Below are 7,976 nucleotides of genomic sequence, written 5' to 3'. Positions count from 1 at the left end.
AAGCCCCCACCCACCCCTGGCCGGGCCCTCTCAGCCTTTGGGTGCACTGTGTTTTGTAGGCTCCCAGGATGCGCGTCCTGTGTGGCAGGTGCACCACCTTGGAATTTCACCCCGGAGATAAAAGCATGGACTCTAAATTTCTTTCTTTTTTTTTTTTAAAGACTATTTATTCATGAGAGACACAGAGAGAGGGAGAGACAAGGTAGAGGGAGAAGCAGGCTCCCTGGGACTGGATCCCGGGACTCCAGGATCACGCCCTGAGCCACAGGCAGAGGGGGGGCTCCGCCGCCGAGCCCCCCAGGCGCCCCTCCTTGGATGTTGGCTGATTGCACCCCTCCGCTGGGCTCTGGGCACCGCAGGCCTGTTTCCTGGGGGAGGCCGCTGCTCTCTGCTGCTCCTTGTCTGGCCGGGCCTGGGCCTGCGGGGCACCGGGTCCTGCTTGGTGAGTGCGCCCACGTGGCCCAGCTGGGGGGACGGCGTGGGGGCCGTGGGGGCCGGGGGCCAACCTGCCCTGACGGAGCAGCCCTGCTGGGCTCCCCACGCTGTCTGTCCCGGCGCAGGAGCCTCCCAGCACAGATACGCGCTGAGGTTTCCCAGGGAGCTGACGAAGCAACTTCTGTGTCAAGAAAACCAGGCCAAAGACGCGAGGATGGCTGAGGTGTCCTCTCCGTTCCCAGCCTCCCTTGCGTGATGCAGCCCTTGGAATCCTGCCCTGGGCCCCCTGCCATGGCATACAGAGGACCCCGGCCGAAGCCCCCAGGGTGGCCCCTGTTCTCCAAGGCCCTGGGGAACAGGGAACCCCACAGTCTGCTGCCAGTTTGGAATTCAGAGGTTCTAGCAGGAAGTTCTGTCTGTGGCCTGACTCTAGTCTTTTCTGCCGCGTGTTGAACCCCCTCTCTTCTTGCCACGTCCACGGGAGGTTGCAGACTGACCGGTGCTCAGGCTGCAGTAACTTGGAGGTCGGGATTGCAAGCGCCCTCATTCTCCCTTCCACCTGCAGGGTCTCCAAGCCTCTCCCCCAGCCTGCTGGCCCCGGCCTGGCCTTCCATACCTTGCACACACTCCCCTCTCCAGGAAGTGCTACGCCCCAGCACTTGACTCTGCACTGAGCTGGTTTCCAGAATCTTCTCTGTGTCCTGAACTAGCCTGTGTCCCCAGGACTTTCGGGAGTTCCCGGTGCCACTCGATAAGCGTTTGTAACAGGCTTGTTAAGGTCCACGCTGAAAACCATGGTCAATGGACTCTTCCAGACTTGCCAAGTGGGAAATCCCAGGGTACAGCCTGTAGGTGCTGCCCACAGGGACCTTTGGTTCCTAGTGTGGGCATCTGGGCATGTGAGAACTTGGGCTAGTTTTCCCCCTCGGCTGGAGGCTGGAGCCAGGCCCTTCAGGGGGTTAGAGGGAGGGGAGACTGCCTGGCCTGTTCACCATCAGCACTCCCTCCCTGACATGACTTCTCTGGGCCTGGACCTGGATCCACCAGGAGGTTCTAGAAGCCAGGAGGGCCAGGGCATGGGAGGCAGAGGGTAGAGTTCCTCCCAGTTCCCGGGCTCAGAGCGAGGATGCTGAGAACAGGGTTACAGGCTGTGAACAACTGTTAGTTCATGCATTTAGTGAGCATTTACTGTATACAAAGCACCATGACCCCAGGAGAAAGACCACATTGGGAAGCAAACAAGCCCACGCAGAATCCCAGATGGGCAGCTCGGACGTGGCTTTAGAAATGGCCTCTTCCAACCAGCTCAGGAACTTGGGGCTTCGGGAGAGTCACGCGTTGCCCCAGGTCACACAGCACCCGCGGTAGCTGGGGCCAGAGTCCGTGTTCCTTCCCCAGCACCTGTCGACCACGGTGCTGCCCGAGTCCTGGGCACATCGGCGGGGAAGGGGGCGCTGGCTGGGGGAAGGACAGGTGGTGCCCAGTGTTCTGAAGCACAGTGGCCCCTGGTGGGGGGTGCCCAGGCAGGAAATCCGTGGAAGCCCAGGCCCAGGAATGTGGATGTACTGACTGGCACGAGTAGTGTGTGTGTGGCATGGGCAGGGGCCATGTGGGCTTTGTTCTGAGCAGAATTGCTAAATGCATAAGTATTTATAAAGCAGGAAGAACAGTGCTGACATATAAGCATTTTGCTGTTGATAGGAGGGGTCTTGGAGTGGCCGGGCAAGGCCCTGGGGACGCCCCGGTGGCTGGCTTGTGGCAGGAGTAGGGGCTGTGGAGGGTAGCATGACCCGCGCCTTCGGAAAATGTCCGAGCAGCTCAAGCCGGGGAGAGGAGGCTCAGGCTGGGCCCCTTCCTGCACGGGGGCGTCCGGGAGCTGGAGGCCTTCTGCAGCCGGCTGTGCGCAGGCCGCGTGCCTACTGCGGCCTTGGGGCGCTGGGTGTCGGGGCGCTGGGTGTCGGGGGGGCTGGCTCGGAGCCTTGGCAAGTGCAGGGGGCCGCACCCTGCAGTGCGCTCCAGCGCCGGGCACCCCGGGGCGTGTCTGCGGAGCGAGGGGCGCGGCGGGGGCGCCCCTCAGCCGCCCCAGGGCGCCCGTCCAGGCCTCTCCCAGGGTCCTGCAGTGGCCCACGGCGGCCGGCAGGAGGCGGTGCCCGACAGGCCTGGGGAAGCTCCTCCCGCCCCTGCCCCAGCCCGCCCTGCCCCGGCGGGGCGCCCCGGAATGCGGCGGGGCTCGGATGCTCAGATGTGGCGGCGCCGCCCGCGTCCCGGCCCGTCCCGGCCGCCCCGAGCCGCCTCCCTGCCCGGGCACGCCGGCCGCGGGCGGAGGGACACCAGGTGTCGGCGCTGCGGGGGCCCCCACCCCCCCCACCCCTGCTGGGCGCCCTGGGGCGGGCCCTGGCGCTGGCGCGGATGCAGGGCGCACAGGCCCCGAGGGACCCCGAGGCCCGGCCCTCACACCGGCCTCACCCCAGGTCCGTGGCTCCTTTCGGGGGCCGCCCCCCTGCGCCCCCTGCGCCCCCTGCGTCCACCTGCGCTCCTCTGCGCCCCCCTGCACCGACCTGTGCCCCCCTGCGCCCCCATACGCCCTGGGGCAGCGGAGCTGTGCGGGAGCCCGGCCTCATTGGCCTCATTGGCCTCATTGGCTTTATCCGCTGCGAGAGGCCGGTGAGCCCATCTTGCAGGACAGTCGTGGGCAGTGGCGCTCGGGCGCTCATGGACGGTGGCCCACAACCCGCCAAAGGATGCTGGCTGATCCCTGCCCACCTCCCCTGGCTCCTGGAATAGGGCCTCGGGGTCCCCCCATCCTGTCCCAGGCCTGGCTGTGGCCCTCACGGTGGGAGTGGGTGGCGGGCGTGGGGGCTCAGGGCACGGAAAAGAGAAATGCCAACTCTGGCCTGTTCTGGTTACAGGCTCGGGCTGGTCTCCCGTGTCCCGTGTCTCCCAGGAGAAGCAGGGCTGGCGGAGCCCCGGGGAGGGAGCTGGAGGGTGGCTCAGCCCCTTGGCTCCTGCTGACCCTGCCCTTGGCCTGCCGGGCTGAGTCCGAGGGGTGGCGAGGCACAACCCGCCGTTGCAGGGAGGGCCTCCCCTCTGGCAGCATGGGGTGAGTGGGGGGCAGGAGAGCATAAGCCCTATTTCCATCTGACGGGCTGGTAGATGGAGGCTCTTTCCTCATTTTCTCATCTCCACGCTTTTTGGGGTTGTTTGAAAACTGCCAATCCGTCGTGGTGGAGACGGCGTGGAGCTCAGACTGTCCCCCTTCCCAAACCCAGGTGTGTCTGTGTCACACTAGTGACTGGCTCACTCTGGCCGTCTTCTAGGCCCTGGAAGTTCCAGGAGGGACCCTGTCTGGGCAGTGCTGGTCCTGTCAGCTCTAAGGCCAGGCCCTGGGAAGAAGTCTCCTTGGTCTGCTCCTCCTCCCGGCAGAGTACCCACCGATTTTGGTGTGTGTGTCCCTTCTTTCCCTTTCTACCCCGCCCGCTGGACAGGCCTAGCACACAGAGCAAAGCTCAGAGGGATTCATGGGAGCCCTGGCTGTCTCCCAAGAGGTAGGGGCAGGGGAGGGAGAGGTCAGGAGGCCCAGCTCCGGGCCTGAAGCTCACCTCCACTGTGTGGTTCTAGCAAGGCCTCTCCTCTCCCTGGGCCTCAGTTTTTCCATCTGTAAAACGAGGCAGGAGGCTACATTCACTGTGCTAGGATTCCACCCCTGGGAGGATTGTGGTACTCTGCATCCCCACACCTGGGGTGCCCTGGAGCTATTTTGGGGAGAGGAACCCAGAAGGGCAAGGGCCTGAATGGGTTGCACAGCCTACCTTTGGGCCAGGGTACTTTCCAGAGGACCAAATAAAATGGCTCTCATTGTCAGCTGCACATGGCAGCAGTTCCTGCCAGGGGCCCCAGGCCCACCTGGGGGTGACAATGGGCAGGGGCAAGGTTCTGAGATCATTCCTGTGGGGCCTGGTAGGTTGGCGGCCTGGTGACTGAATGGCGTGATTTTAAGGGGTGGCCTGCCACGCGGCTGTCCCCGATCCCTTGGGAAGTTCTTCAGAATTAGCCTGTCAACCCAGGTTGTTCTCTGCACCGCACCCAGGACAAGGAGCAGCTCTCTTTCTGGGCCCGGGCCCCGAGGTGGCCTGGCCTGGCAGTTTTCTGGAGGGACTTGGGTCCTAGGGTCCTTTATTTAGGAGGCAATGCGGGCAGCGTGTGTGTGGGGCAGGGCACCGGGGTGGTGGGCTTCCCACCTCTCGCCCTCCCCGAGGCATGGTCTCAGCAGCCTGGGGCCTGTGGGGCCACGGAGTTGGGGAGGAGGCTGTCAGGCAGGCTTGGGGAACCGCCAGGAGGACCCTGGAGTCTTCCAGTCTCAGGGAAGGGCCCTAACTTGCTGGGGGCAGGACAAAGCTGGTGGTGCCTTGGAGGATGAGTGGGTCCCCGAGTCTGTCATTTCGTGCCTGCGTCTGTGGCCAAGAGTAAGAGGAAAGGCAGCAGGAATGCCGGCATCCTGGCCAGGCCCTGCCCGACAGGCTGGGGTGGGAGGGCCGGGCTCCCGGGGGCCCGCGTGCTCTTCCATCCGCCTGGTAGCTAAGCAGCCCGTGCAAACAGCAGGGACACACAGACAGCCCCTGTGTGGTGCACACGTGCGTGCCTGTGCCGGGTGGTGGGGGGCTCTGGGCTCAGGGGAGCCACAGCCTCAAACCGCAGGTGGCAGCCTGGCTACTTTACAGTCACAGCCACACGCAGGCTCGAGGCCGGGGTTCTGCGGGCTGACACCCACCCATCCATGAGGGTCCTTACACCCCCGTTACCTGCATTTATAGACAGAGAGACTGAGGCTCTGAAAAGTCACCCACATCCAAGGTCACAGCAACTGAGTGGTAAAGCCAAGCGGCGGTTCATCCTGAGGTCTCTCTGACTCCAGAGTATCGCTTTACCCCTAGACTTGTGCAGACATGTGTGCACAGGAGCATCAGCTGGAGGGGGGGTGCGTGCATGTGGTGTGTGCTTTGATAGGGGACCTGTGCCGGTCTGTGCTTCAGGACGCCCACTTAGGTGTAGACACCCGTGCCCATGCATGCAGGTGTGCACACAACGCCCACGTATGAGCATGTGACACAAGCACATATGTGTGCAGAGTGCACCTGCATACCTGTGTGCACACGTGTGCATGGTGAGTGTGTGTGTGCACGTCTGCTCATAGCCACGTGCCTGTGTGCACGTGGTCCTCCGCAAAGGCTGCCCTCACTGTTCAGCTCACCCGCCTGCTGTCCCCTTCCTGGGCTCCTGCCTCGGCACAGGTGGCAGTGCCCCAGCAGCATGTATGAGGGCCTTGGGGGGGCACCCGGACTTCTGAGGATTTGTTTTTTGTTTGTTTATTTGCTTTTTTTTTTTTTTTAATTCTGAGGATTTGAAGGAGGGGGATTTTGGGGAGAGATAGGATGGGTAGGGACGAGGTGGAATAAGAGGAATGAGTGTGAGAGGGATTAAGGCTGGGGCTGGGGCTGGCCTGGGTTTTCTTTTCTTTTCTTTTCTTTTCTTTTCTTTTCTTTTCTTTTCTTTTCTTTTCTTTTCTTTTCTTTCTTTTTTTTCTTTTCTTCTTTTCTTTTCTTTCTTTTCTTTTTTCTTTTCTCCTTTCCTTTCCTTTTTTTCTTTTCTTTTCTTCTTTTCTTTTCTTTTTTCTTCCTAAAATGATTTTATTTATTTATTCATGAGAGACAGAGAAAGGGGGAGGCAGAGGGAGAGGCAGGCTCCCGTGGTGTGGGGGACGGGGAGCAGGGACCCTGGGTTCAGGGCCTGAGCTGAAAGCAGAGCCACCCAGGCTCCCGGTGGCCTGGGTTTCCTTCCGTCCCTAAGCAGGGCACTGGCCCAGGGAGCCCCGATCTTGCCTTCCTTACCCACGTCCCTCAAGGCTCAGCTCCCCGCCGCCTAGGGAAATGCTCCAGGGAGACTGCAGGTGAGTCCCAGGACCTGGGGACTTGGCTGTGTGCTGTCCCCTTACCTGTGCCAGGTAATCCCCCTCGACCTCCGAGCGCCGGAGGAGGGACGCCCTGTGGTTCGGGGTGTGAGGGAGAAGCGCTGAGGCTGGGTTCTGGTCCAGCTGAGGCCGGTTCTGGTCCAGCGCACCCCCCCTCGCCCCCCCGCTGCTGCGGGGCCTGCAGGTGCGAGCGGAGCAGCGGTCGGCAGGCGGCGCTCAAGGCCCGCGGATGGAGGGAGGAGCGGGCCAGGCCGCAGGTGCGGTCGTCGCTGCAGGTGGGTGGGCTGCAGACTCCCGGGGGCAGGTAGACACCCCGATCCACAGAGCCTTGGAGGGACAGGCCCGGGGTCAGCCTCCTCCCCCTCTGGAGCATTCTGGGCCGGTGTTAGAGGCCCGGGGGAGCCGGGCGGGGTGGGAACCACCTGGCGGGAGCTGGGCCTTGCGGACTGTGTAGAGAGCAGGGGCCCTGGAGTCAGACAGGCCTGGGCAGCTTCAGCCCTGCCAGGGGGCGGGGGGCGGACCGGGCAGGTGCTCCCCTGGAAGGGGGCGATGCGAGCTAGGTGCCCGGCCCGGGCCTCGACCGACGTCCTGCCAGCTGGCCGAGCTCTCACGGGTGTCCTCAGCTTTCGTCAACAGTATTTAATGAGCATCTGCTAAGCGCCAGGCCCTTTGGGACTGTGATGAGCACGTCCTGTAGGCTGGGCCCTGCCTGGGGGGCTACCGTTCTGTTGGCCGGGACGTGTCCTAGGGCTTGTTCTGCTCCGGCCCCCAACCTCTTAGCAGAGAGCCACATCCGGCCACTGTCCACTCCAGACCCTGTCCTCACGTGTCCAAAGGGCCTGGCGCAGTTGGCCCTGCGCGTCCGGCCTGTGTCCTCTGGCTCCCCCCTCTCCCTGCAGTGCCCCTGCTCTGGCCCCCTTGCCGGTCCCCAGGCACGCTAGGCAGGGTCCTGCCTCAGGGCCTTTGCCCTTGCCGATCCCTCTGCCGGAATGCTCTCCCTGGGCATCCCTGTGGCTTGTTTCTTCACCTCCTTCTGGGTTTTGATGAAGTGTCCTCTTCGCAGTGAGGCTTCCCTGCCCTCACGATTAAGCACCCCCCACTCCCAGCACTCCCCGTGCACCTGCCGCCTTTATGTTTCCCTCCAGAATTTATTTTTATTTTATTTTTTTCCCTCTAGAACTTATTATTGCCATCTGGCCACCTGTCTCTTTTACAATACATTTCTTTCTTATCCACCCTCCCCTGTGAGAATGTAAACCCCGTGTGAGCAGAGTTCGGGCAGATTTGTTTGTGCTGTATCTTCAGAGCCTGAAACACGCCCGGCACGTTGTAGGCATCGGTAAGTTTTTGTCAAGTGAGTGTCGAATGCTGGCTCCAGGTGGCGAGGTGGCGTGCATTCCCTGGCCGTGGGAGCACGCATTCCGTGGAGGGAGGTGCTGGCTTCGCAGCGCGGCTGGACCACAGCTGGCACAAACCCTTAGGGGCTGGAGGACTGCGGGGTGGGGAGGAGGAGGCAGGAGTATTCTGGTTCTTTCTCGCTCTTTTTGGGACAGGAGTTGAGTGGCTGTGGTAAGCT

The sequence above is a fragment of the Canis lupus genome, chromosome 27 (genome assembly GCF_003254725.2).
Source record: "Canis lupus dingo isolate Sandy chromosome 27, ASM325472v2, whole genome shotgun sequence".
NCBI lineage: Eukaryota > Metazoa > Chordata > Mammalia > Carnivora > Canidae > Canis > Canis lupus.
The sequence above is the reverse complement of the archived record's forward strand: the minus strand, read 5'-3'. Positions refer to the sequence as shown.